The sequence below is a fragment of the Acinonyx jubatus genome, chromosome A3, assembly GCF_027475565.1.
Source record: "Acinonyx jubatus isolate Ajub_Pintada_27869175 chromosome A3, VMU_Ajub_asm_v1.0, whole genome shotgun sequence".
Lineage (NCBI taxonomy): Eukaryota > Metazoa > Chordata > Mammalia > Carnivora > Felidae > Acinonyx > Acinonyx jubatus.
This window is the reverse complement of record NC_069388.1, coordinates 125,425,815-125,453,593: the sequence shown is the minus strand read 5'-3', so window position 1 is coordinate 125,453,593 and position 27,779 is coordinate 125,425,815. Positions and strand designations below refer to the sequence as shown.

Below are 27,779 nucleotides of genomic sequence, written 5' to 3'. Positions count from 1 at the left end.
TCTAATTCCCTGTGTCCGATAGAGTTTTCCTCTTCACTTTACCTTATTTCCAAATCCCGCTCATCCTTCAAGACCACATTCAAAGGCCACTTCAGCTGTGAACTCAACCTTGACCCCCCCAGGGAAAATTTCTCTGTCCTCTCAACTTCCATAATTTTATCATACCTCAATCACTCCCTTTTGCTGTAACAGGACCCAGACACCTTGTTTTTCTCCCCAGACTGTAAGATATCTGAGGGCAGAGGAGGGCCCAGGTGACTTTAACACATCTGTTCTATCTAGATGCGTCCTGATGCATGATTGGTGTTCACCAATATCACCTAAGTGAATTAGTGAGGATGGCTCCAAGATTGCCGTCGTAAGCTACTTTGTGGGAACACGGCTTTGAACAGATCACATGGGGGCCGCGTACAGCATCATTAAAGGAGCACACGGCATGCAGAGGAGGCACGCTGGGTGGGCGGGGTCGAGTGGACCAGGCCCATGACCTCCAGGATGCTAAATCCAATGGTCAGTTCTCAGCCTTCATGTTTACTAGCCCATCATCAACTAACTGTGACACCACCGAGTCATCGTCCGTTCCAGAAAGTCTTGTTTCCTTGACCCCTAGTGACCCCTAGATCGCAGTCTCTTATTGCCCCTCCTTGCTAATGCCGCTCCTCCTTAGTCTCTTTGGCTCAGTCCTTGTCTTTCTTCGAAAACTCTTTATGATGGCATTCTTTGGGACTCAGGTCTTCAGTCTCTCTCTTCTCTATCAGGATTCACACCTTTGGTGACCTTCCCCAGCATCATGGCTTGAAATGTCAGCTGTATTTTGATAAACCTCAAATCCGTATTTCCAGCTTGACCTCTCCCTTACTTGCAATAACCACAGCCTACTCAAAATCTACACTTGGACACCAACCTTGAACTTCTCGAGGCCCCAAACTGAACTCCCTGTCTCCTCCCCTAATGCCGCCCCCTCTCCCAGTCTTTCTCATCTCAGCTAATGACAATTCCATCAGTCCAGTCTCTGAGGACAAAATATTGAGTCATTCTAGCCTCCTCTCTTATTTCATGCCCCACATGCAATCCTTCCGAAAATCCTTCTGGCTTTACCTTTAAAATCTATCTGGCATAGTTCAAATGTATTCCCTTTACTCTGCTCCTTTTTTTCCATCACTTTTTTGACCTTCTAATGTACTAGAAGGTAATAAATATCACTTGATTACCTTTCCCTGATTTATTATGATTATTACTTTATTATCTACCTTTTCTTAAAAATATTTTATTGTTATTTACTTTTGAGAGAGACAGACAGAGACAGGGACAGAGGCATGAGCAGGGGAGGGGCAGAGAGAGGGAGACACAGAATCCAAAGCAGGCTCCTGGTTCTGAGCTGTCAGCACAGAGCCCAACATGGGGCTCCAACTCACAGACCGCGAGATCACGACCTGAGCTGAAGACGGATGCCCAACCTATTGAGCCACCCAGGCGCCCCACTTAGCTACCTTTTCCCTCACGGATGTAGCATATCCTCAGAGTTTAGAACTACACCTGGCACAAAGTAGCCATTCAACAAATGTTTGTCCAGTGCTTGAATGAATGACTTTAGCCGATGGTCTCTGAACTGTAGCTTAAAAAATAAACAGCACTTAGCCACAGAGAAAGTCATCCGTAGGCAGGGGAAATGCAAGCAGCAAGGGCCGACAGATACAACTCTCTTCAATGTTTTAAGATGCAGCAGTGTCCCTAAAGCCTGCCTGAATGATACAAAACCACAGAAGGAGCAGACCCGAATAGTCCAGGCCAGCCAAGGAAAGGCTCAAGGGACTTCAATGGATAATTATGCTTTTTTGTAAAAAATATATACAGTTGGGGCACCTGGGTGGCTCAGTTGGTTAAGCGTCTGACTGTTGATTTCAGCTCAGGTCATGATCTCACAGTTTATAAGTCTGAACCCGTATTAGGCTCTGCGTTACTGGTGCAAGGCCTGCTTGGGATTCTCTCTCTTTTCCTCTCATTCTGCTCTCTCTCTCTCTCTCTCTCTCTCTCTCAAAATAAACAAATAAACTTAAATATATATATATATATATATATATATATATATATATATATATAGTCAAACTGAAATGAAACACACCAAAGTTGGTAAGTAATTGTGCATAAACATCCCTCTGCAATTTTATTTAGATTATACATTTTTCATATATTCCCCCCCCAAGATATGACAAAGATAGTGTCCTTGGCTCTTCTGTATTTGCCCACAATTCAATGTCCTATAAATATGTTTTCAGGACCAGGCCCACGTCAGTCTTGCTCCCTGTCATTCCCTCAGTGCCCACCAGGAATAGTGTTTTCAACGTATTTGTTCGATTAACAAAGACATGAATAAATGCCTTCTGAATGTCTCCTGCCTGGACCAGTTCCACAATATAAGAATATATTCTGAGAAACAACTCTCCACCGGACTTGGCCTCAAGGCAGAAAATGCATTAGCCCTCACTTGCCCCCAGCGCCTAACACCGTGGCCAGCTCCCAGTAGACATTTGACGGATGTGATGCCTAAAAGTCAAGTTCAACTGCCTGCAGGACGGGAAGTGGTGAAGAGCACGGTCATACGTCCCTCTTGCTGAGTCTGTGTGCCAGCACCTCAGCACTCTCTGCTCCGCTGCTGTGATCTGACCCAGGGTAGCGAGCGGGCACAGGGCAAAGTGGAACACTGGACTTGGCTGCCTGTGCACCTGCTCCACAGAGCGGTGATGATGGGAACCGGAAAGGCCCTGCGCTAGGACCAGCCGCTATAGTGGACGGGGTGAGTCACAGAGGTCTCAGTGTTTGCATCTAGAGAAAGGACATCTTCACAGGCTGTGGTGAGGATTTGCAAGACCCTTTGAAGGGTGATCTCACTGATTTGACCTCGGATGACCATTTCTTCTATGGGAGCTGCCTGCCACATCCCCCAGTGAGATGTAGCTTATCACGCTATTCGAGAGGCATCTGTCAAGCGGGTGCTGTGGCTTAACCACTGCTCTCTGTGAAAAGCTTCCTATAAGCATGTTTTCTTCCCCAAGCAGACGTTTGTGAAGAGACTTGCCATTTCCAAACTCAGAAGCATGATTAGGGGCTTTGGGGTCTGATTAGAGTCAGGAATGAATTGGGCTGGAGAAGCAAGTTCCTTGGAGGCCACACTTAGATAATCACACATAAGATGGATCCCACATTGCTGCACATGCTCTCTTCTACTTGTGGGGGGTCTTTACCATGGAAGGGGGCGATTAGTTCTATGGAAATAAGAAAGTAGAGCAGAAACCCAAAGCAGGACGTTCACTGCCCTGCCACCTGCACACACACATGCACACACACACACGTGCACACACACACGCGCACACACACACACACACACAAGCTGCAGCCACCAGGCCTCCCAGAGACCAGCAGCCGATTGGATTTCTCTCATAGATGCAGGACTTATCAAGGAAATGAATTAACATCAAAATGAAATGGTATAAATTCCAGTTTTCACTGTGGTAGAAATCAGGGGGGCAAGGCATTCTTGCATCCAAAAGTCACATTTCAATAGAACTTGCAGACGTTCCCCAGGGACACGGGGAAATAAGGAGAACACATCCATGAGAACAAACATTCTTTTCGTTTGTCGCCAGTACGAGGGCACCTTTATGACCAGTAGCAAAAATCACACGACTTATGTCCGGCATCTATCAGCCTCCAAGTTCATTAGCTCACTTCTTCTTGGCTTGTATATTTATTTGACAAAAAGCTAAGGTCTGAAGGATGTATCCTGGGCCGGTGCAAAGGGTGTGGGACTTGGGTCGGAGGTTTTGACCTCAACTAAAACCGTCTTGAATGGGCACCTCTGCTCTTTAAGCGTCAGTTTCCTTGTCTCATACAATGAAGCATAAAAAATTGCCGCGTCCACCCCACAGGCCTGCCGAAGTCGAAATGAGCACCTGTGATGAGACTTTGTGCAGTGTCTGATAGGTAATAGGCCCTCCTCAAAATATGCTGACTCTGAATCGAATGCCACACTGTTACATGAATCCTCTCCTCTCAAAGTGTCTGTATGATTGGAAAGGAAGATGGAATCCATTCACCTCTGACTCCAGTATAAGGTAGAGACTAGTTAGAGCTCTAAGATGTCACAGAAAGAATGCTCTGGAAGGTCAAATAAAGCAGATGTTGTTTACAGCCAAGGACATCAGAGAACGCTTCCTGGAAGAACGGACACTTGATGTAGCCGCATGCCATGGTTTATTTTAAAGGTTATGGATGATTATTCATTTATACTTTAAGACACAGAAAAGTCCAAGCCATTATGCTTGCTAATTTGGAGGGGATAGGAGAAGAAAGAGAACATGACAAAGACCTTGTCCCTAGGTCGTTTATAACCTAGTCGGGAAGAGGTCATGTGTGTATACACATGTGCACACACATACACAAGTCCTTTGTCTCTGACAATTTGTGACAAATGATTAGGAACAGTTCAGAAGTTTGGAGCCATGCAGTGCGAGCAGCAGTGTGTAGGGAGGTCTCAAGGAGTAACCAGCTAACTCTGGCTTTTCCCCTCTCTGGGCATCAGTATCCCCATCTGTAAAAATAGACGGCTTGGTCTAATTCAGACTTTTCTCCACCATGTGGCAAAGATCGGCTAATGTATGCCCATAGCCGTGGGAGACAGCTGGTGAGCTCCAGGTGGCCAGCGCCCCCCACCCCAGGCCACTCTCCTGTGGCCACAAGCAGCTTCATCCATTTCCTCTGTGTGCTCTACAAATGGTACCATGTTCCGTGTGACCATGACATGGACCATTTTAGAAAATCCTTATTCCAGATGATCTCAGAGAATCTTGACTGTCTGATCAACCTAGCAAGCGGAGCTTGAATATTTTCCTGAAAATGCAGGACCCCGGAAGTGGCTAAAAGCAGTCTTAGGAATCGAGAGAAACTGATCCGTGCAAGGGGGGCCCGGCCCCGGCAAGTGAGGCCAGGCCTCCCTGCAAGACCAAAGAAGGCACATCCACTACTGAAGCCTCCTCACTGCAGCTTTCAAGTTTCTTTATTTGTATTTATATTTATCAAAATGGCCTCTGTGATGGCTGGTACCATGTGTCAACTTGGCGGGACATGGGGTGCCCAAATACCTGGTTAAACGTTATTCTGAGTATATCTTTGAGGACATCTCTGCATGAGACGAACATGTGAATCGGTCAGCTGAGCAAAGCAAATGTGGGTGGGCCTCATCCAATCCCTTAAAGGCCTGAATAGAACACAGGGCGGGGTAAGATAGAACTTGTACTCTCCAACGGTCTTTGAGCTAGCACATGGGTCTCCTGCTTTCCAGAAGCTCCATCATCTCTCCTGCTTCTCAGGTCTTTGTACTTGGACTAGAACCACACCATCAGCTCTGCGGGGGTTCCAGTTTGCCCAGTGCAGACCTTGGACTTCTTGGGTATGCATGTGTACCTTCTGTTGGGCCTGTTTCTCTGGAAACGCACTAATCCATACCAGGTGACAGGGGAGGTGTGAATTTGCTCAAGCTATGAAACCACATCTGATATAATCTCCCTTCCAAAAGATGCATTACAGCCATTAACTCAGTTCATGCAAGTTAGAGAGGAGAAATTGAGCCTTCCTGTATCATCAGGGTTGATATGAAGCAGAAACGCTTAAATACAGTCAATGGAACAACATGGGTCTGAACTGGGCAAACCCAGGTATATGTGGATTTTGTTACAGCACCGTACTGTAAGTGTATTTTCTCAATAGCATCTTCTTTTCTCTAGCTCACCCTGTTGGAAGAATATGATATATAAAGCATAACATACAAAATATGCGTTGACTGCTTGTGTTATTGGTAGGGCTTCCAGTCAATGGTAAGCTATCTGTAGTTAAGTTTTGGGGGAGTCTAAAGTTATACAGGGACACAAACTCCTCAGGGGGTGGGGGCTTCTAACTCCCACTTTGTTTAAGGGTCAATTTTAATTAAGAGATGTCTAACTTTGAAGCGAGCCGGGGGCGCCTGGGTGGCTCAGTGGGTTGAGCTCAGACTTCAGCTCAGCTCAGGATCTCACGGTTTGTGAGTTTGAGCCTTGCATCCGGCTCGCTGCTGACAGCTCAGAGCCCGCTTCGGGTCCTCTGTCCCCCTCTCTCCCTGCCTGTCTCCTGCTCACGCTGTCTCTCCAAAATGAAGAAAACATTTAAAAAAATTTTTTTAATTTATTTTTTAAATAAATTTTGAAATCCAAAGGACTTATGAGCGACCTGACTGCAGACCAGCACCTCAGCTTTCTCAGCTGTTCCAGCTTCTCTTGCAGAGTTATTACAATAATCTTTTTAATAAAATTAGACCCGGCTCAGAGCTGAGTGCACAACGGGTGCTCAGTAAATGTTGGTTTCCGTTCTCCCGGTTACAAACCCATTCCACAAGGCCCTACAGGTCCTGCTCGACTTCCACCTCCCCCCTCGACCACTTCCCCCCCACATCCTGCCCGCCTTCTCCTCCTGTCTCCGAATCGGTAAAATATCCTCTGTCTTTTCCTTCTGCCTGGTCCAGTCCACCTCTCCCTGCAAACGCTGACAAGGCTCATCTCCCCCTCCTTTCGGGAGCCGGCTCATCAGACCGCCTTCTCCGAATCACCCATATAGAAGGCAACCTCGTTCACTCCCCCCCCCCCCCCCGCCCCGCCCCGCCCACCCAGCTCCATTTCTTCCCGTAGCGCTCACCACAGCCTACCATAGTGCACATGTGTCGGGGTGTGGGTGTGTGCGTGCGTAATAGACAAAACCTGGGGTTTCATTGTCTTCAGCGGCAGGGAGATAATAGGTGCTCGGTAAATATTTTCCGACAGAATTAGGGAATAAATGAATGAACGAACCTGGCTCGGTCAGCACGGTCCTGTTGCCAATGCACGCGGGCAGAAGTACAAAGAGAAAACATCCAGTCTCGGGGAGAGGCTGAGGACAGGGTGCTCATGGGAAGAGCTCACCCGCCAGGGAGCCCAGGCTCGATCACCCCGAGTTCTTCTCCCTCCCCCACCACCGCAGCATTGCAGAGAAGGCCCTCTGCACAAGTGACCGCCTCTCCTAATGGCCAAAACCACCCTCACATACACGCTTTAAGCCACACCGTAAAGGTTTTTATAAACACAAATCCTCGCTCACTTTGGCCCAAGCAGCTAGGGCCGAAGTGCCCGCAGAAAGCTCGAGGTGATCCTCAAGCAGCCGACGGCTACCCCCCGCGGGGCCGAGGGCACACACTCCAGATCAGATCGGCTTCCGGGATCTGGCCGGAAGTCGTGGCCCCTCCATTCATCAGCTATTGTAACCGGAGCCCAACTGCTCACCGAGCCCCTGGACTTCAGTTCCCTCTTCCATAAAACGGGCATAAATAATAAGGTATAATTTCCACAGCTGCTGTGAAGAGTAAGGGAGACAGCGTAGGGGGGAACCAACCTGAAAATCAGGGCTGTGACCCTTGCATGACACACATCGGAGCTGCACGCAGAAATATCCTACCCCACTCATGCTCACGGAAGGGAAAAATGATCGCATTGTAACTAAGGCCTCTATTTTCCTGTTACTCCTAAAACACAGCCTTCTAAACGAGCTGTTTTCTCTGGCTAATACCTGTGAATCCTGGTGACCAAAGGGTTACATTTTGAAACGGATTCCGAAATTTCTGGACCCTCAGGATGAAATCGTTTAAATTCAACATGCGACAGGTGGATCTCAATTACAGAATAAAAAGCAGGAGGACACTGCATTTTTTTCAAGTTTCGTAATACAGTTCACGCTGGCCTCTTAGAACATTGTCTACTCAAGGGGCACCTGGGTGGCTCAGTCGGTTAAGCGGCCGACTTCGGCTGGGGTCATGATCTCGAGGTTTGTGAGTTCGAGCCCCGTGTCGGGCTCTGTGCTGACAGCTCGGAGCCTGGAGCCCGCTTCGGATTCTGTGTCTCCTTCTCTCTCTGTCCCTCCCCCACTTGTGCTCTCTCTCTCTATCAAAAATAAATAAATTTCAAGAACATTGTCTACTCAAGGTCTTAGGGGGAAAGATGATGATGGTTTGCAATCTCCTGTGTGTGGGATGTGGCTCCTACTGTGTGGGGCACTGGGATAAGGAGCACCTGCCTGCCTTTATATGGAGCCCCCTCACCTGAAACGGGCTCTGAGCATTTCTCCAGCTGCATTTCACACCTAGAGGCCCCACGCCTTCCACCAACAAGCAGGCACTGCTTGACCCAGACCCGAGACAAAGATGAACAGTGTCCCTGTGGATGTTCCTTGTGCCTCAAATGAACATTGTTTCGGAAAGCTCTCGGCCCAAGTCACCTTCACAGCAATGAGGCCCACAGCCCGAACTGACCAGAAGTCCTGCCCAAACAGGAAGTCTAGAGGGTCTCCCTGACTGCCCAGGCTCAGGTACAACAGTGGTGGAGGCCCCAGACCTGAAGAATTTTCCAGTCTCTGCACCCTGTCATGAGATTGTTCAAGACAGGAGCGTGGCCACATCTGAGGCAGGACCCTCCCTTCCTCACCGCCCATCTCAGTCCCTCCGTCCACGGGGTCCCACATTCCAGCCTCAATCCAAGACCTCGTTTCTGCTTTTGCTCTCCCTTTGGGGCCGAGACTGGACAGAGCCACTCATTAAAATGGATCATGAATGTCCTGTACTCACTATTGACAAGCATGGCTCCAAAACCTTCACATATATCACCCCATTAGCTCCGCCCAGCACCCCAGGAGGAAGATTCTATTATTATCCTTACTTTGCAGATGTGAACAGTAAGACACAGAGAGGTTGAGTAACCAGCCCAAGCTCACACAGCTGGTGAATAAAGCAAGTGGTCCATGCCCTCTGCACAGCCTCTTGCCCTGCCCTCACATCTCGGGGTCTTCGTTTTCTTCTCTATATTTAGGAGACTACCAGCAAGCTAGGGTAAGGACAACAACAAAGATAGGAATAATCACATGTGCTTTGGAAAGCCCCAAAGACACCACAGTGGTCAACAGCACGATTATTACTGTCCCTGACAAGGACAGTAGGTCAACAGTGCTGGGGACCCTGAATTATGTGTGCCTGAGAGTTCTCCGATGTAATGGCATGAGTTCCAACCTAAAGGAGTAAAAGGGTTCAGAGATGTGATTATGCTTGCATTTAAGAAATACACTGATAAACCTGTTTATCTAGTGCACAGTTACAATCCGTGCTTTGCCAGATTTTCTCATCTTAAACAGACTGTGGAAACTTTAATTATATTTGGCTTTTGAGTTCCCAGAGAATTAGAGCAGCTGTGACCTCACGCAGTTATCCAGAACACCCGGTCTGTACTGGTTACCTATTATTTTCTGGGCAAGGTGTGAGGTTTTACCCCGAGCACATGGGGGTAAACGATACAAAATTTCTTCCACCCTGGAGCTGCTATCTCCTGGTGCAACTGAATGTTGGCTAAGTCGTGGTATTTCGGTTCACTAAAATATCAACAGGAAATAGAAGCTCAATCCTATTTTCCTAAGAATCTGACATTCCCGTGTTGTTTAATAGGTTTACGAGGCATGGGTTAGGCGGCATGATTTTCTCAACTGTAAAAAGATTACATTGCCTTTCTGGTTGCCGTGTGACTTGCGTGTACTAGTCCCCTCCCACGGGAGGGAGGCACAGTTGACAGAGAACTTGGCCACTCACCCTGTTTGGCAAAGGGAATGTAAGCGGAATAAAGCAGAAGCTTCAAGAAGCATGTCAAGCTTCTGCCACCTTTTGCTCACTGTCTTCCCCGTGATGACCATGACGCATCCCCAGAAGCGCCTGCCCTGTCGGTCCAGGTGGCAGACAGAGAAATGTCGAGCAATGCCACGGAACCAGCCTGCAGCCCCTGACGTGTGGCACAAGAGAGACGCTTGTTGCTACCAACCACTGAAATTTTAGGACTGTTTCTTACCGCCACAAACCTGGCTGATACACCACATTATGGCATATAAAATCATGTCACATTCACCGGTATTAGGTTGAGGACAGCAAAAGGAATTATGCCCATTTTGTGGATGAGGGCCCCCAGACCTAAGCATGGTTAAGTGATGGGGGAGAATCAAAGAGTGGAGAGAGGAAAATAATGGACACAAAGCCAGAGGCATTATTCTAGCCCAGTGTGATTAAAAACAAGGCTGACACATCATTAGGGTAAAAATCTCTTTCACAAACTACACGTTGATTAAAAGACCAACAAACCACGCAGGTTTCCCTGGTCTCCGGGCCATTTCCTGGCATCAGGGATGATCTAGCCGAAGAGCAAGAGACAGGCAGTGCGAGAAATATGGAACCCGAGGGCGGAGCTCTCATCTGCTTGAACTGAGCGGGGGCTAGCCTCAGCTCTTCTGCTCCATGGCTGAGGGGCACCACTGAAACTTTTCGGGGACAATAGCTTTTCTTCTCTGGCCATGGCAAGGCTTCGTGAGCTTCCAGAGTGGCCTCGCAGCAGCTACATGTCACGTAGCCCCAGGATGCCCATCACATGCCTGAAGCCAGCACTGGGAACAGTGTGTCATTTCACCAGGAAATCGGGCCAGAAAGACACCCTGACCTTAACACCTGGTCAGGGAGGTAGTAACTCAGGACAGAGGCTCACAGGATCTGTTTGGAGTGACTAATTCAATTTTCTTGTTCCTATTGTTTTAAACCCAAACCTATTGTTCTTTGTCTTTGCTTTATTCTCTCCTTTCCCTCTTATTTTCACTTTTTAAAAAAGCTCCTTTCAACGGGAGTGAGTGAGTCACCCTAATTATTGATTTAGACACATTTCGGGCCGGCTTTACACGCACCATCCCGGCGTACTGACATATATGGAAAGTATTCTTTAACAGCTAATCTCTTCACCAGAAAGCTCAGTTTCCAACAGCTATATTTGGGGGTCTGAGAGGGTTGGCACCCTGCATGTCGCTTTTCATTCACACTGTTGGTTTCCTACCCTTGACCCAAGCGAGGCTGACTTCTGACACGTCCCTCCCCGCTCTCTGCCCACAGATGCTATTTTCATACAGCACCCAAGGCTTTTCATATCCTGAGTGATATTCTGGCCTTTTTTTTCTTTAGTGTAACATGCACCAAAAATACAACCAGCCCCATAGCATTTAGGTGCACATATACGTGTGCCTGTTTTTAAAAAAAAAGTTTCGCGTTGAGTTGCAGAAACCAGACACTGATATAATGTCAGGAAAAGCCATTCCGGACGCCGGGAGAAAGCCCACATGGGCAGCTGGAGACGTACCAGGAGAAGCAAAGCTTTTAACGATTGAGTTGTGAGCAAACTTTAGATTTCATCCAAACCTCTCACCGGGTACCACCTTGCTAATGGAGGTCGCTTACCAGGCATGTCAGTAACACTTTGAAATTTGTAGAGAGCTTTTTAACTTCTTTTCAAAGTGTGTTATGTTCATAATAACCCCAAGAGGGAGCATTACCAGGACAGAAGGTCAACTCCACCGACGAGAGCCTGGCAAGGTTGTGACTTGTTTTCAACAGGTCATTGGTGTGTACAGAACTAACTCCCCATTCTTTCAATGTCACGTACTGTGAATTTTTATTCCCCTACTTTTATTTTTTTTAAGTTTTTAAAAAATGTTTATTTGAGAGAGAGAGAGAGAGAGAGAGAGAGAGAGAGAACAAGCAGGGGAGGGGAAGAGAGAGAGGAGGACAGATGATCCGAACGAAGTGGGCTCCACGCTGACAGAGGCAAGCCTGATGTGGGGGCTCGAACCCACGAATGGTGAGATTGTGACCTGAGCCAAATTCAAACGCTCAACCAGCTGGGCCACCCAGGGGCCCCATTCCCCACTTTTAAACATTTGCAACATGCATCTGAAGCCAGGACATTCAAGTGATCTCTTCTCAAACGCCCTGAATAAAGCTCTTCTAGAAGTCCCCGTAGAATGCAGGCTCTATGAAGGCCAGGCTGATCTATCTACACAAGCACCCAGCACAGTGTTTGTCCACAGTCCATTCTCAAAAAAACAAAAACAAAACAAAACAAAAACAAACCAAAACCAAAACCAAACCAAACAAAAAAACATTGTCGAACAATTGCAAGACAAACTAGTCTTTCTCCACCTTTTCTTGTTTTTAAGCAAACCCGCCACCTGACAGGCCGGCTATGAAGGAATTACTGTCCTTCCCGACTCTCATTAAAGAACGTTCTGCAGCTCACAGCTATGTCAATGGCATACACACGTTGGCACACACATACATGTGGTTGAAAATCCAATTTCATCACTGCCTTGTTGACATCCCCCAATGGCTACCCACGGAGTTTAGGACGTCCGGTTTCAATCCCACTGCCCCAGACCCCCTTACTCTGACCCTACTCGGCCACTTTTACCAAGTGCTATGATTGGGCCAAGTTGCTGTAAGTCTCCTTTGCCCTGAAGATGCAGGGCTGCAACCGGGAGCAGTTTCTGAAGGCAGGAGCAGACAGCCATGGGCAGCCCCTCATGCTGGCAGTCACTGGAGGCCCCGTGCTTCTGCCTGGCCCTCTTCCCTTAGCCCATATGCACCTCACACGTTCTTTCCCCACCTCAGAAGCAGCCCAAGCCTCTCAGAGACCGGTGTTCCACTCTGTGAGGGGAAACTCCCTACCGGGGAAAATGCTCTTTTCTCTCCAGAAAGGTCTCCAGAGTTGAGGCTTGCCCGGTCCCCGCCCCAGCAATCCTCTAAGAGAGCAAAGTGGTGAGTGGAAAGTCCTGGCAGGTCTACTGACACGCTCTGAGGGTTTCTTAAGGCTCCTGTTCTAGCCGGTGGTCACTTTTTGTAAACATCAGTCCCTAGCAGGGAATTGGGCCATCCTGCTAATCCCTGGGGATTTCTGGTGAGGCCCTCTTCCTCCTGACGCCAGTGAACCCCCTCCTCCCTGCAACTTTCACTTCCGGCTTTTTCCTGGCACCTTACTGTCTCCCTAGCAAGCCCATCCGTTTGATGGCTGTCCAAAAAGGAACTGCCTAACTGGAGTTTAGAAGCGGCATTCCTTCAAAATAACCTTTTTTTTTTTTAATCAAAAGGATCACAAATAATCTTTAATTAGAACACTTGGCCTTAAAAAAAGAAGAAAAGGAGCAGTGTTATAAACGCTGCCCTCTTCCTCTCCCCTAGGCCTGTGCTGAGGGCTCGGGACGTGAAAACTGTGGATAAGCGGCCTTCCCTCCAGGGTGCACAGGCCAGTGTGGGGACAGGTCAGGGGAAAAGGTGTTCATAAAAATACCGTGAAGGCTCGCGGTCAGAGGGAACGCGAGGCGTGGAGCACGGAAATCACAGGCCAGCTCCAGGCTGTCTCCCCAACCTCTCTGCCGGCCACTACCCGCCTGTCACTCTGCTATAGACCCCGGTCTCCTTGTGGTTCCTTCAACGGGCTGGGCACGACTACCCTGCTCACTCTCTTCCTGGAGCATGCTTTCTCTAGAAAGCTACGTGGTTCATTCTCTCACTTCCTACAGACCCTCCCTCATCTCACCCTTCGTGAGGACTTCCCTGACCCCCCCAAGTCCAAGCAGCAACTCTTCCCCTAAATTCCCCCACTCTCTCCTCACTCTGTATACCATTTCTACTCCATTTCTCTTCATGGAATATATGACATCTAACATAATCACTTTACTTGTTGACGTGCTTATGGCCCACCTTTCCCCAATAGAATAAAGCTTCATGGGGCAAATTTTGACTGCTTCACTGTGAATCTCCAGAAATTGACACAGAGGAGAGGTCACCAACTCCCTGTGAGTGCCCAATAAATGTTCATTGAATAAGCGGATGGATGGATGGACGGACGATGGATGGATGGATGGGTGGATGATGGATAGATGGATGGATAGATGGATGGGTGGATGGATGATGGATGGATGGATGGATGGACTTGGTGGGGAGTTGGGGGATGTATCCAGAAAAGGGTACTAAATCTTAAAGGACCTTTTGGGTTAATACAAAGCATTTAGAAAAGAGAATGCCTAGCCCATGCGTGATCTTGGGTAAATCATATTACCACTTTCTCCTCTGTAACATGAAGCTAATGCATTATATTGGCAAGTCTATGATGAGCAATGAAACTAAAACAGTTCAGACTAACTAAAATGAGCTGAGGATGGCACAGGCTAATGCAACATGGGAAGAGACAAGAGGAACCATGCCTTTCTCCACAACCACCAAATCAAGTTCTAACCACAGCAGACAGAGACTGAAGAAGCCAGGCACAATGAGGGTGAGAGCTAGGTGGGTCGGCTGAACTTGATCCTGTGGTTCAACAAAGGGTACTTTGGTCCTAGGCCAAAAGCAAAGCCCCCAGCACGCTATAGAACTATATTCTAAATTGTTAATTCAAAAAGCAAATCACTTTTCATATGCTACTTGCCTTTATGCAAATAATTGCATCTCTCTGAGCCTTCGTTCCGCCATAAAATGAAGCCCACATCTTCTCCTACTAAGCAACATGTAAAAGTTTCTAGAACAGTGTCTTCCACTTTGAAAGTGCAGTAAAAGTTCTCTGTATGGAAATACAGTATTTGCACACAGTTTACATTAAAGTAGGGAGAGCCATGGGACTCCTTTCTGGAAAAAGGTAAAGAACTCCAACCGAGTGTATTTTCTGGGGCTTAAGTAGAGTCATGGCAGGGGAAAAAATTGTATTTTCTTAAAAAAATAAGATTGTGGCCTGGAAGCAGTGTGAACTATGTGGTGTGGGAAAGTGTAGGACTTTGAGAGCCAGGCAGATTTGAGCCAAAATCCTGGTGCCCCATTTTCAATCCTGTGTCTTAAAGCGAGTTTTTAAAACTCTTTTGTTGGGGCGCCTGGGTGGCTCAGTTGGTTAAGAGTCCAGCTTCAGCTCAGGTCATGACCTCACGGTTTATGGTTTATGGGTTTGAGCCCCGCTTCAGGCTCTGTGCTGAGAGTCTGGAGCCTGCTTCAGATCCCGTGTCTCCCTCTCTCTCTGCCCCCTCACACTTGTGCTCTGTCTCTCTGTCTCTCAAAAATGAATAAACGTTAAAGGAAAAAAAAACCCTCTCTTGACTTGATTGTCTTTATTGTCAAAAGAGAAATAGGGGCACCTCCGTGGCTCAGTTGGTTAAGAGTCTGACCCTTGATTTTGGCTCAGGTCACGATCTCTGAAGTTTATGAGTTCAAGCCCCATGGAAACAGCACAGAGCCTGCTTTGCCTAGGATTCTCTCTCTCTCTCTCTCTCTCTCTCTCTCTCTCTCTCTCTCTGCCCCCCTCCCCAAATAAACACATAAACTTAAAAAGAGAGAGAGAGAGAAATAAATATATCTATCTTGCAAGGTTGTCTATAAGGTGAAAAATGTATATAAACAGATGAACAAAATAGAATTAATAGGTGCAAAATGCATGCTGAAAAGCATAATTAATTTCTACTAATATAAATGAAAATTTGAGTGTACTTTGAACAATGGGGGGCCATGTCGGTCCTGGGTAACCTGTAAATCACTAGGCAGAAAAAATAATTCATGTTGCATATACCATGAAATATCAAACATACCATAGCTATTTTTGTTTATATGAGCTACTCAAAGTATTTCCTGAGGTTGAGGCTGAACAGATAAATTTATACAAGCCACAACCTTACTAGCAGGTTACCCAGTGAACAGTGTAAAAGGGAACCAGGGGGTGGAGTCTTGACACAGTGTTTCAAAGGAGGAAAAAATAAGAGATGTGCACATAGCACTCCATTCATCGGGCACGCGCTTACACAACCCTCTCCCTCTCCCAGAGGCAGCCTTGAGCCCCGGAATCCAGAGCCAGGCTTCCCTCATCGACCCAGACCCAAGATTCGCTTTACACTTCATCCAGTGAAACCCACTCTTTAAAGAGGGACTGGAATCCGGGGGGAAACTCAGTTCCCCAGAGACTCCCCAGGCAGTGCTTCCTCCACATCCCGCTAGGTCTCCCTGCTCCTTGGAAGCGTAGGAAGCAAAACTGAGCAAGGATTCCTAGCTCCCTTCCTAGGATGCCCTCACCTCCAGGCTTCCGACACTGCTTTCCTTCAACGAGGGGACCAGAAAACCATGTTTCCTGGGCAGAGGCAGCTGCCACAGTGTCTCTTCGGGGTTTCTCTTTCTCCTTCTCTTCTCTTTCTCTTTCATAACCTTTTCCTACATCCCCCAACCAGTTAGTAAATAAAACTGAATATTTTCCTACTCCTTTATTTTTTTCAAACCTATATTAGGCTTTTCTTCCATTTATTTTTATTTTTTAAGTAGTATGCTCAAATGATTTGAGTGTTTTCAAATATGTCCAGAGTAAGATTTGACAGGGTCCTGTGTTTCCAAAGCAAAAGAGTTAGACATTTCTCCCTAAAAAAATGTGATCTGGTTGCTTCCTGCCAGGGAACCTCGGAATTGCCTATCTCAGTGGTGGTCCCGGTCCTTGAAACACAAAAGGCCCCCTAGCCCCGTGGGAGCCCCTCAGCGGTCAGTTCCTTAGTGAGCTACACAAAAACCAGGGTTCAAGTTGAGGGGGAGCCTTGCTCAGAGAGCACCTGGCAAGGCTCTGGCCTTGGTAACACCTCCCTGAAGTTGAAGGGACTCCCCATCTTGTACATGCGCGCACACACACACACACACACACAGGAGTCCAGGCCTCTCGAATTTACGAGGACCAGCCAACCCCAGGAAGCACGCTGGGGAACTTCAGGACCAGGGTGCCCCGGTGTTGACCATGTTCACTACTCCCCAGTGGCTCCAACAGTCTGCAAACTGAAGGGCCTCAGGATCCTAAAACTCAAGGTCACTTCTCCGTTGTGGAAACCCCCCATCCACAGTCAGGCCCCTGGTTCCTATCATGAAATACTGCCAAGTGAGAATCCCCTGGATGATCAGGGTGGGTGCTCAGATTTCTTATACGTCGTGAGATCCAGGAGGACATGCGAAACTTTCAACCTGGCAAAAGCCAGAGGTATGATACATCAACTGTAAACTTAAAGGGCAAAGAAATAGAGAAGGAGAGAGAGAATAAGGTTGGTCCCCAAAGCCCTGTACCTCCATGTTCTATAATCCATATTTAGCCCACAGAGGTGCACAGTATTTCAGTTCCTTGGGTAGACCTCCCCTGGTTCCATGCTCTACAACAGGGAATTTTCACTCTCCTTCCCGACACCGCTTCAAGAATGCCTAGCCATGACCTTCACTACAACCCCAGTCACGAGAGCAGCTGCTGGGATGGCCACCTCCAGCAGGGCATCAGTCACCTGCCATGCATGCTCAAGCATTGAGTGAGCCCTCGCTGGGCATCAGTGCAGGTGGATCCCACACAAACCAGCCCCCCACCCCCAAACCGGAGGATCAGAGTTGTGAGAAGTAAAGGAACAGCCGGAAGAAACCGACGCACGGGGCAGGGAAGCCTCTTGCCTCCCCCCGGCCTGCACGGAGGCCCTATGGAGGACTGAAGCTGCAAGAACACAGCCAGCAAGCCGCTCAGCGCTTTTCACTCTGATGGGGGCCCCCACCTCCACCCTAGCCACTCACAGCGGGGGAAGAAAGACTTAATTTACTTAGAAACAGAGTTCCTGGTGCCCAGAGAAGGGAAGCAACATGCCCAAGCTGACTCAACAAGTCAAAAGCAGACCCAAGATAAGAAGCGAGACCTTCTCACGCTCTGGTTACCGCTTTCACTTCCCCATGCTCCCTGGCCAGGCCCCGGTTCCCTCTCATATGGCTAAAATGATGAGTAAGATTTAAAAACTCCCTTCTACCTTCCTCCAACGGCCAATGATGAAACTTGCCTAGAAGCCACACTAGTCCAAAAATTCCCAGTTTATTTTTAGTCCTATGGAATTTTTTTAAAAACTTACTTCGTCCCATTGAAACACTGGAACCTATTCTTCAAAATTTTTGTTGTTATTGCTGCTGCTGTTATTTTGTGTTTGTGCCAAGAATGGTCATTTATTTCCTATTACAGTCGACCCTTGAAAAACATGGTCCACTGACCCACAGATTTTTTCAATAAATGCAGGACAGTAGCGTAAATCTATTTTCTCTTCCTTATGATTTTTCTTAACATTTGCCTTTCTGTATTCCTTCCTGTATTATATAGGAATACAGTATATAATACATGTCACATACAAAATACGCATTAAGGCTTTTGATGAGCACCAGATGAGCCGTGTCACCGAAGCATCTAGTATCAAAGGCAGGACACTTGAGGGGCGCCTGGGTGGCTCAGTCAGTTAAGTGTCCAACTTGATTTCGGCTCGGGTCATGATCTCACGGTTCACGAGATGGAGCCCCACATCGGGCTCTGCAGGGACAGTGAAGAGCCTGCTTGGGATTCTCTCTCATCCTCTGTCCTCTGTCCCTCCCCGTCCCTCGCTCGTTCTCTCTCTCTCTCTCTCTTCAGGGAAGCTACGTGTTCTTTTGGGTTTATGAATAAGAGGTCCACAAACCCTTCTTTGATATTCTTTCCTTAGATGTACTTCTAAATTCAGAACCTTTCAGATTTTAGAACAATAATACAGTGCATGTACTATGTTATGTATACCCTGGCAGGCTCCCGGACACTCATCCTTCTTATGAAAAACTTATTCACCTAGAGTGGTATAAATGAAACCCATGAAGAGTCTCATGTACAATCAGGCCACCTTTTGACTTCAAATGAGTTATGAAAAACAACACTTTAACTTTTCAGAGCATTTTGGATTTTGGACTTGCAAATAAGGGAATGTCAACCTTGCAACCTTATTCATTACATCTGAAGGTACCCAAGGGCCCAGATTTGAAACCTCAACACTTCAGAAAGAAAACACACCTATGCACACTTACAAGATAAGGAAAAGACTAAGGGTGGGGAGACAGATTATAGATTAAGTGCAACACTTGTAATGCTCCAGCAAACAATACAGCCAGGTTCGATTCAAGTATAATATGAAGACTCACAGCTAGAAATATAAGCTCAGAGGAGTGGATCTGGGGGCTTTGTCGAGGGGCAATTCAGGAATGTGTCCATCAGAGAAAAGACAAGCCCCGTGTCACTTTCTACCTCACACAACAAATAAAGAGGAGCCTAAAAGCAGGAGCGAAAAATTTTTCAAATTTTCTTCAAAGACCAGGCAAAAAAAGGAGGCTGACACAGGGCTAATTAATTTCTTCTTTCCAATATTCCTGAGACACAAATATCATTAACTTCAGTTCGTAAATTACAAAATTTAGCAAGTCTAAGGAATCTGCCTAGAGGAAGAGCCAGGATTTCAACCCAGGTTTGTTTGTTTCCAGGTGCACACTTGCCCTGTAGCCCCAGGGATACTCACACAGAACTTCTATGTGTACATTTCACCCCTAGACATCTCAGAGAGTTATAGTCTGCTTGTAGCTTTCACAAGGCTGAATTCTGGTCCCAGCCTTGGAAAAGTCTTTGATATGGGTTCCCTATCTATCTATCTATGTATCTATCTATCTATCTATTTATCTATGCCTTTCTCTTGACCTCAGTGTTTGTAAAATAGAGGAAGTAGACCAAAGGTGTCATTCTTGTTTTGACGACATGTGAATCTGTCATTCTGCAAGCTCAGTCCACGGTTTTCTTGTGCTCCCATGACCTCCAGCTGTCTCAGGGAGAAGTCTGAAAAATAAGCTATACACAACCTGCCTCAATTGGGTGGGCTCCACAGCTCAGCAAGGCCATATGCTGCACACACCAGAGGCTCAGCTCATTACTGCTGGATGGCATTCTCTGATGAAGTGGGCTAAGCAAAGGACACCCTCCAAGGACGTCAGTCCAATGCAGAGATGCTGGTCACAGGGAAGCACTGAAAACACAGCTATATTTTCTTTCCTTTCTTCTTTTTTTTTTTTTTTTTTTTTGCCAATTTCAAGGTGTGGAGGGAGGCCCATCTAGCTCTTTGAGATGAGGATTTTCCCCAAGACACATCTTTTTAATTCCACACTCCTCACATATGCACGGTTCTCATTTCTCCTATGGGTGGTGGAGAGAGCCCAGGCTTTGCAGGCACACAGATGTGGCTTTAGGCGCCAGCCCGCAACCTTCCTGAATAAAATGGCATTCTGCAAGTTCCTTAGCACCTCTCCATTTCAATTTCTCCACCCAGAATGGGGCTGTTTCCAAAGCTCATCAAAAGATGACTAAAAGTGACAATAAGTGCTCATGATTCCTGCTGACAATATTTACATGGTTCAGAAGCTGCCACGGCCGACGTGTTACTGAAGGGACCACAAGACTCAGAAGATGAGAATTCAGGCTGCTAGGGAGTGGGCAGCGTGGGTGGAAGACCCCGGGTCTTCTCTGACTCCCTGTTAGTTCGCCCCCTGGCCCCAGCATGCTGCCACCCTATTCTAGGCTACTGGGACCCAGCCCCATGGTTGCCCCTGGAAGGGCCTATGTTTGGTCAGTGGGAAGGACTGAACTTGATGGAGCGTTGACGAAGTTGTGTGTTTCCCTCTGTTCCTCACCATCCTAAAATGATTGTGTATTTTCATTTATTCTAAGGCCTGGGAATCATCGAACCAAATTATTTTTTGAAAAACGTTAACTTAAGACAATTGCAGTAACCAAGGCATCTGTGAAGCCAAGCCCTCCATACCCATGTCAGCAGAGACCCTGGAATGTGGGAGGAAGCTGGTGACTCTGCTCCCCACCTCTGCTGAGTATTTGCAACCCTTTTGTCTCTCCCTGTCATCACTGGCTTTGACTTATTTCCCTGATGCTCGATCAGAACGTGGTTCCCTTTCTGTGAGGGAGAGCAAGGTTTCTTTGCTCCTTGAGAGGATTATTTGAAAACACACCAGCTCTGCCTCGGCAGCCTTGCTGACTAAGGCTGCCAGCCTTGCTTCCTTCCCCATCACTCAGGAAAAGGAGCCCAGGGGCTTATTATGATCATTAAGCTAGATGTGGAAGGGTCCTTTTAAGTCATCAAATCCAACCTTCCCATGTCACCAAGAGAGAAACCGACCCGGGCAGCGAGGAGCAGAGCTGAGAGCCACGCCCGGGTCATCAGCTGTCTACGCCACGTGCTTCCCTATCCCAAGCCTCTCAACCTGCAACATGTCAGGTGTATTTCAGATGCTCCGCAAACAATACCATGTGGACAGAAATGGACTGCCTTGCAGCAAGAGTCAAAACAATTATATTTCCCTCTTTCTCCGGCACACGAATGCCAAGCTGCGTTTAGCAATGTGTCTCCTGCTCTGCTTCCCCACGGAGTGAGAGCCAGCTGCGGGCAGGGATGATGCCACACTGATCACTACGTGCCATCTCTGGCAGCAGAGGGCAAGGGCCTGCCCTGTACGTATCTGTTAAATAAGTGAATGAGTGATCTCATCTTTACGCTTGATCCATCATAAAACTGCAATTAAATGCTTTGGGGGCACACCATTTCCCCGGTTTCATTTTAGAGATCTAATTATCTACACCATACAGAATTTTTACTGGAGAGTGAAGTCATTAAATAAGCAGACACCAGACTCTGGCCCTGAGATAATTGCCAATAGGAGCACATCTGTCCGCAGCGCTAAGCTGGACCAGGTAAACACATTGCTGGGGAACACGGCACCATTTTCACACCTGATTCGCTGGGACAACGGGTTCTCAGGCCAGGGAAATCAGGCTTCTGAATTCCTGAGAAAGGCTAGCGGTGAGTAATTCCACAATTGCTTCTCAATACTTTCCTACTCCTAGAGGTAGGTTCTAATGACAGTTATAAAATCAGTCCCATTTATTTCAGTGACAAACCGGTAATCCGTTCATGTGCAGAGGACGCTCCTTTCAGCATCATCGAACACTTCCTCTTAACTTGGACATGTCAGATTCCTCTTCCATTCATCACCTCCCAGAATGAAGCCTCGGCCAGCTGCAGAGAGCTCCATTAATGCTACGCTGAGAGCAAAACTCTAATAAAGTCTCTAAATATTTACTATGAGTCTAAGTTACCGACCAGGTCCTCCCTGTTAAAATCTGCCCTTGTTCTCCAAACACAATTACTTTAGGTCACTGACACACCAGCCAACGAAATGACAAGACTGTATACCAACGCACAAACAGCGAGCAAGTAGGACCCAGTTTTAAATTCCGGCTGATGGGCTCTGTGTTGTTACCTTGCCCCTCCCGGTTTCCTTAACTGTGAAAAGGGGCCGATAATACTAATGTCACAGAATTCTGGGGAGGATTTGAGAAAATGTATATGTGGTAACTTTAAAAAAAAAAAAAAAAAAAAAAAGGAAGCTACACATGCCCAGAATAAAAAGCATGAAGCATTCATTTGCAAGTATCCTTTGACAAAGGAGCCAAGAAACACAAGAGGGAAAAATGGTCTCTTCAATAAAAGGTGCTGGGAAAACTGGACCCCTTTCTTACACCATACACACATATAAGCGCAAAATGGATTAAAACCTTGAAAGTAAAACCTGAATCCATAAAACTCCTAGAAAATACAGGCCATAAGCTCTCTGACACTGGTCGTGGCAATGAATTTTTGGATTTGACACCAAAATCAAAGGCAACAAAGAAAAAATCAACACGTGGGACTTTATCAAATCAAAGTACTCTCACAGATAGTAGCTTATCCTTGAAACTCAGAGTGTTCTTTGCCATTTCAAATAGGTTCCCCCTTGACAAAACAAAAGTGTTGGGGATTTGCATAGAGTCCCCGTGTGGTAAAGGATCATTTCTCTGGTGAGAGATAACTCAACGCTTAACCAGCAGTTGAGGGTCCCGAGCATGGGCAATTTGCAACCTTCCCAGATAATGAGTGGATCTCCAAAGGCCAGAATTAGTCCAAAGAGCTCCCCACCTCTGCTAAGAGGACCCAGAGGCCTAGTACCGGAGAACTCTTTCCTAATCAATCAGACTAAATACTGGCAAGTGCACTACGAGGTGGGCACCATGCCAGACCCCATAAAGACATTAAGATCGTTTACATCTCAGAAGGCAAGTAGCGTTATTGCCATTTTACAGATACAAGAACTGAGGCTCGGTGTGGTTATCTAGTCCAGGATCCTACAGCTACAGAGTTTGGAGTCATAGCTGACTCCAAAATCCACTTCTTTCCAATCACCACGCTGCCCTGTGAGGGAATTCACGCAGCCTCTGAGAAAGGATTTTAACCAGGATGAAATAGGAGCCAAGCACATGATGCCCGATTCAGCCTTAACCGTGACCTAGTCAAATTGTCATCTCCGGGCCCTGCATCACCGTGACTTTGTCACACCACCTCTCTGACTGTATCCTAAGGATCTCTTTCCATGTCTGACTACATTCTTTGAAAAAAGGAATAATGCGCATGTTTTTTGAAATCCCCAGTTCCCACAATATTTGGTGCCGAGTAGATGCTCAATGAATGTCAAGTAGGTGAACTAAGTGAATGCAACATCAAGGGCAGACAAGATGGCTTTAAGGAATGCCTCTAACCCTGACATTTCACGGCTTAATTCTTTCTAGATCAGTTCTAATCTCTGGGCAGTAGTTCGGGGTCTCCAACACTGAGATTTCCCAACGGGATGAGGACATTCAGGTGCTTCAGGCTATCGACTGTTCAAAGCACCCCCTATAGGCTACTCCACGCCATCCTTCAAGAGCAAGCTAACATAGATAGACACGTAAACCCCATTTTAAAGACTTGAAACTGAGGCCCATAGGAGTGACGGACGCCCCCAGGGCCAACATTCGACAATGAGGCTGCTGATTCCCTAGTCTTCTCATGTTACCATTTGCTTCTTCAGAGTATTATTAATAAGGCTGGAGCATAGGCAAAGTGAAGGGAGAAAGGGGAAGGGGTGAGAAAGGAAGGGAAAATAAAAGGGAAGAGAGGAAGAGACAGGGCAGCTTCTCTGGAGAGTGTCACTGACAGCTGGCAGTCGGTGACCCTATGGCCCTGGAGAACTCTGAACTCCTCACCCAGGGCTGGCTGGGGTGGGGAGCGTGGGTTTACTTGGCTCTCCGTGCCCCTGACTTACCCAGTTGCAACTAGGCTCTGAGAGCAAAAGCAAACCAAATGCTTCTTGGTCTGAGTCAAAAACAGGAAGTCACAAGTGGCTTCTCTCCCCTCTCAACTTGGGTCTCCAACAGTTGGGGTCAAGGGTGCACCAAAGGACCTGACAGGGAGCTCCCTGGCAGCTCGCCTCTGTGGGAGTCCGCAGCACCTCTAGAACATGGGGGTTGGCTTGCTCTGCTGCCCCGGGGAGTTGGGGGTTGGGGGGCAGGACCAGGAAGCCCACAGGGTGGGAAGGCAGGGAGATGGGCTTCACAATGCCAGCTCCATCCCTGAGTGCTAAAACCAGTGTGACCTGAGGGCAACAGCTCACTGGAGTTCAGTTTCGTCATCTGCAAAGTGGGGACAGCCCCTACGGCACGGGGCTGTCGTGAACAGCAGCAGTGAGCCCCTGACCATACACGGAGTCCAGTATTAGAACCGAGGCAGTCTGCCACCCCCTGTGTGCTGCCCGCTTCCCAGAGACACAGACGGGAGGGGGTGTGGACGGGTGGGTCCTCACCTCTCTCCCCTCACAGGAGCCCAGGGCCAGAAGGAGGTGAAGTTCTGCCAGCCCCCAGCCTGGGCCCAGTGCCCATGTTTATGACTGTTTATTTCAGACCAAGTAGAAAGGAGAAATTAGAGCCATAAAAGACAGGACAACAGACCAATAAAAACCAGCTCCCAGAAGAGTCAGAAGGAGGAAGAGAGGCAAAACTGTCACCATAGCAACACAAGACAGTCAGAAGCACGCAGGGAAAACAGCCCCTGTTCTGCCTCCTCTCTTCACAGCAAAGCCAGCCTGGGACCCCATTCGGAGCTCAAGGGAAAGCCAAGGACCCACCGTAAAGCCTGAGCCCCCAGGCCCAGATGCCCGGCCTGACCTGGCTGGCTGCCACCCTCCTCCTGCTGGCCCTCATGCAGCACGGGGTCCCAGCCCTTCACAGTCCCAGCCCAGCTTGCTGTGCCCTGGGGACTCAATGATATGCAGATGGCACAGGCCCTATCCAGAGGGATGGTGATGGGGAAAGACCGGAGGAAAAGTTTCCAACAGAGTAAGGCAGGAGGCCCACAGAGCTGTGGGGGCTACTAAGGCCCCAAACACTCGCCCCGTTACTCTGCCCCAAGTCCTTGGGGAGCAAGCAGGGAAGCCAGCACATGGGTGAAGAGATCAAGCCCGGAACAGTGGCCTGTCAGCGGCTGGGGGAATTTGGAGGATCTGGGGGTGGGGTCAGCAAATACCTCTAGAGGTCTTAAATGACAAAGGTCTTGGTTCTGGTCTCTGGGGACACTGGCCAGCAAGTCAGAACAGCTTGGAGAAGGACCTAGGAACCCACTGGCCCATTTTGACAGAGGCTTCTTGGTCCTTCAGCTGGCAGGCAAGACAGGTGTCTCCACCGAACAGCATGGCTGGCCTGGGACCAGCCTTTTGGGAAGTGGGTCAAATTGTTCTCAAAGCTCAGGATCTGTAAAGTCCCTCTTGCCAGCCTGGGATTCTGAGGAGAAGGAAGTGATCTAGAGAGGAGGCCTGGGTCCTAGGCACAGCAGTGTGCTGGCTGGCTAAGAACATCTGGGGCAGGTGGCAGCAGAAAGGTCCAGGTATGCAGGCACTGGGGAAGCGGTCATCCTTGCCTCTCAGGCTGTAGAGAAAGATGGGGAGCCCGGGCCTCTGGTGGTGGGAAGAGGGAAGCAGAAGGATGGGGTCTCCTGGAAGAATGGCTCTGGAGCTGATGATACCTGGCTGGGGGCCGGGGATTGAGCGGTTGAGGGGTGAGGGGGGTGATCTAGAACACAAGCAGGAGGCAGTTCCGGAGAGCAGGGCAACGGGCGCACAGACGGACATTTGGACGGCGATCGCAGGAGAAGGGCTGAAGGACTGGGTTCTCGGCTCTCCCTCCCTCCCTCCCCTGAAGGCTGCAGGGGCATCGGGGGCCGGGGAAGGATGGCAGGGTTCTCCCGGCGCCTCCCGAACCCCCTTCCCCGCCGACCCCCACCCGTGCTCCCCGCCGCGTCCCCGCCGCGCTCACCCGGGCTCGCCGCCGCCCTGCTTGGCCGCGCGTCCGCCGCTGCCCCAGCCGCCGCCGCTGTGGACGCCTCTCCCGCGGCCGCCGCAGCCTGCGAGACGGCCCCGGAGCCCCGCCCCGGCCCGCCCCCAGCCCGGCCCGCCGCGGCCGCCCCGCCCCGCCCCGGCCCCCGGGGCTCCCCACCCCCGCCGGCACCCGCCTCGCCCCACACTAGCGCGGCCACCCCTTCCACGTCCTGGGGCCGGTGCCGGCCATCTCCACACAAGGTAGCCCCTGCCCTTCTTTCGGCCTTGGCCGTTTGGCTTTGCCCCCCAGGAGGAAGCCCGGACCAGCCCTTATTGCTTCTACACACTGAATTCCTCCATACCCATTATTCCTTCCAAGAAAACCAAAAAAAAAAAAAAAAAAAGGCCCTGCAATCAATCCCTAGATAGATGGGCACGCCCACCCTCAATTTAGTGCCCACGCCCCCCACCAGACCACCCTAACCTCTACCCACACTCTCAAATTACTTTGGGTTCTGAACCAGCCTTCCTCCCTGTCCCTCCTTGCTCATACTGTGAACAGATTCCCAGCCCTGGGGGCTGCGGTTATCTGATGGGACCACCAAAAAAGTCTTGCAAATTCTCAGTCCAAATAACATAACTACCCTAAAGAGTAAGCCTGCAAAAACACTCTGAAAATTTCTATGATGCAAAGGGAATGTAAGGGATTACAGTGTCATTGTCATGATCATTGTTTTAAAACATCTGCCACGGAGGCTTTATGCATTAGAGAGAGAGGTTCAGGAAACCAGAGAGGTGCACAGTGCCAAACAGGTTGTGAGTCAGAGCTCCTCTTGGGGGTGGGAGGGCAGGCTTCTCCTGCTTCCTTTCCCAGTCAGTCAGCCAGAGCATCGTGAAACATCTATTAACCCCCTACAATGGGCCTAGCCATGTGCTTGCAGCCATGTCGGTTTCCCCGGGGAGGGGGGGTGCTGGGGGGGCAGTCTGGGAGCACAAGGAGCCCAGATCCCAGAGCGCGGGGAGCTTCCGGAGACTTTGGTCAACCCGTCTTCTGTCTGAGTTCCAGTGTCTCCACAAGGAACGTGATGCCATCCCCCTCTTTCAGACTCCAGAAAGCTTCCTTGAGCTGCCTAGCATGCCACCCATTCTGAGTTTTGGTAAGAATTCAGACAAGGCCCAGGAGAGCACAATCTAGTTAGAATAAAATAGTATCCCACTTGGAAGTGTCCTTAGAATGAACACGTTCCCCTTCTTTTGGTGGCCAAGCCCCCGCCCCCCCATGCCTGGCCCAACCCCTGCTGTCAATCCCTGCAAAAATAATCCATTTTCTCTCTGGGTAGCTCTATTAGAAGAGTCTTCTTACTCCACCCCCATACATACACACACCGAAACTTCTGGCTTATTCTCTCCATCTTGGACCTGGCCAGGCTCTGGGAAGGACAAGGACGACCCACCCACAGATGCCATTCACCCCATAAAATGCTACCATTTCAGGGCATGGGGATACTCCTTACTTTACACCTGTCTGTCTCTAATAATATAGCTTAGGTTGGTGAGAAGAGACTATTTGATGTATGAGATTTCACTTCCACACACTTAAAAGACAGCTTCTGTTTCAGTAATTGAGGGATACCTGTATGGTATTGCCTAGCCCATTATGAAATAATAGGGTTTCTAATTATCAGTGTGGAATTTAATAATTAAATGTTTCCTAAGACACAATAATCAGATGAAATGGTCTTTCAACTTCATTAGTAATACTAATAACAGGTTTAGAAGTTACTATAATAAAGATTAT

General features: G+C 48.4%; 1 protein-coding gene across 5 annotated transcripts in view; it reads right to left on the bottom strand.

Annotated features, from left to right (window-relative positions):
- CYRIA (CYFIP related Rac1 interactor A) overlaps window positions 1–26,095 on the bottom strand; it is a 106,810-nt gene extending 80,715 nt beyond the window's left edge. The window contains exon 1 of one of the 5 annotated variants that reach the window (XM_027077941.2): window positions 25,980–26,095. The gene's annotated coding sequence lies outside the window, so the exon portion shown is untranslated. The remainder of the gene's footprint in view (window positions 1–25,979) is intronic. The other 4 variants (XM_053201210.1, XM_053201214.1, XM_053201213.1 and 1 more) reach the window with 4 other exon arrangements.
- Between the last annotated feature and the right edge of the window lie 1,684 nt (window positions 26,096–27,779).